This window comes from Pteropus vampyrus, unplaced genomic scaffold (genome assembly GCF_000151845.1).
Source record: "Pteropus vampyrus isolate Shadow unplaced genomic scaffold, Pvam_2.0 Scaffold97, whole genome shotgun sequence".
Lineage (NCBI taxonomy): Eukaryota > Metazoa > Chordata > Mammalia > Chiroptera > Pteropodidae > Pteropus > Pteropus vampyrus.
In genome coordinates, this window is record NW_011888878.1 from 1,367,376 (window position 1) to 1,369,628 (window position 2,253).

Here is a 2,253-nt window from a genome sequence, read left to right on the forward strand (position 1 = left end):
GCAACTAGAACAAAATTAATGCTCCTCAACTCTGACTTTTCTAGTCAGGTAACATTTAGTTCAGTTTTTAGGTATACTTTTATAGTAAAAGTCAGATCTCTTATTACCAGAGGAAATATATCAGTTGAATGTCTTTTATTTTTTTCTTATTCGAGTCATGTCCCTTGAATTGTAATTTTATCTTGGGTACGTGAACCATACATCAAGACCTTCAATTATCCCAGCTGAACTTAAATAAAAATTTAATCTGTAAATCAAAGTGTTTTCAAGAGAAAATTTAATTTTTCACCTTTTGTGTTTTCTTCTAACACACTTATTAATTGTAATAATTTTTGATAATTTAAAGAGGTAGTATAATTTTTTTGTGAAAAATTTTAAAATGTAGAAAAATTAAAGAAGAAAACAAAAATGACCTAAATATCCATCTCTTTTATTTTGTTACTTTTCATGTTACTTTTTCTTCTTCTGTATATTTTAGAATGGTGCCATAATTCCTTTTTTGCCACTTTTTTTCTCTCAGGAATCTGTTGATGAATAATTTATCTTATCACTATTACAGTTTGCAGTGGCAGTGTAATACTGCATCAGTAGTATTACTATTGTACTCATAATGTATTGGAACTATTGTACTATGTTTAATTTGTACTGTTGTTCTATTTTTATTTAAACTGTAGTAAAATCATTGTATATAAATCTATTTTTGCATCCCTCATTGTTTCCTTAAAAAAACATTCCTATAAGTGGAATGTTAGTTCAACCAATGAGCCATTTTGCAGTTTTCCTTATACAAAGACAAATTATTCTCTGGATTCTAAAATAATTTTAGAGTCTAGAATGTTTTCACCAATTTATGTTCATTCTATCAATGTAAGAAAGCTTCAATATCATCATACTCTATCCAACATTGAAATTTGCCAATGTAATAGACTCAATGCAAGCATTTTGAAAGCCATTTCTTTAATAGTTAGGTTGAACATATTTTTGTACTTTATTAAATATTTATATTGATTTTAAGTGAATTATAGATACTTAGCTCCTATCCACTTCTTTATCGATGGGTTTAATTTTTATTTTCCTTTTTAATTTTTAACATTAAATATTTTTTTTTAATTTGGTGAAAGTCAAATTAATTTTTTCTCTTGCTAGTGTCTTGCTTTGTCTTTATGTTTAGACAATCCTTTCCATAAACAAGGTTAGAAAAACAATATTTTCTATATTTTTTTCTGAGTGCTTCATGATTTTGTTACATTTAACTTATTTATAGGGTTCATTTTAAAGCCTAGTCAGAAGAGAAGGCCTCAATTGAACCATTGTATTTACAGTATTTCATTAACCGCCCTACCAATTTTATCAGAGAGATATCATCATTCTTAATAGAAATCTGAGAAAGACAAATATTATTATAGATGGTCAAATGTCTAGTAAGTAGTGTGTTTGACTGTTATAATCCACATTAGCACGAAAAGTCTCTTCAGCAGCTTTATTGATGTAAATTAGCTTTCCATAAGCATTTCCTAGAGTGTTGTCTAATCAGACTTGATTATGAGACTTGATTATTTAGTCCCAGTGTGTGCATCATTCCACCAAGATGCTTCCTTTGCTTTTGATAAATGCCATGAGAGGGCTATTCTAGTATGTACCACTTTTCACTGGAGACTAGTATTGCTATTTCTTCTCTGGTATCAAACACTGCTTTATTCTTATCTGATTCTATCCAGCATAAAACAGGTCTTTTTCCTTGATTTCATGTAAGCTCAGTAGAGCAAAGATCAGAAATCTTTTTATGAAACTTTGCTGAAGGTTTAGAAATAATAAAATAGTGAACAATAGTGCACAAGTCCAGCGCTCTCCCTGAAATGGCTCCTGACTTCAAGAAGTCAGAGACATCTCAACCCTACTAGTAGAAGAGAAAACTCAACTTTACCACACGAAGTAGCAGCTCACTCCAACACTACCACCACCAGTAGAGTTCCAGGCATCTTTACATCTCAGTCTATGTCAAAATAACTCCTGACCCTAAAGGAGAGAAAAGGTTTTCCCTTTTACTCACTCCCTTAATTATTAGCTCACTCACTTGCTCACTCATTCAATTAACCCACTCATTCTCTCACTTCTCAATTTCCTCCTTCAGCATTGATCTCTTCATGGTATAGTTTAAATTGGAAATATATATTTCTAGGTATGCACACACACATGCACATATACTCTCCCAGATTCAATCTATTGTCATTCCATGGCTCCAAAGGACCAAAT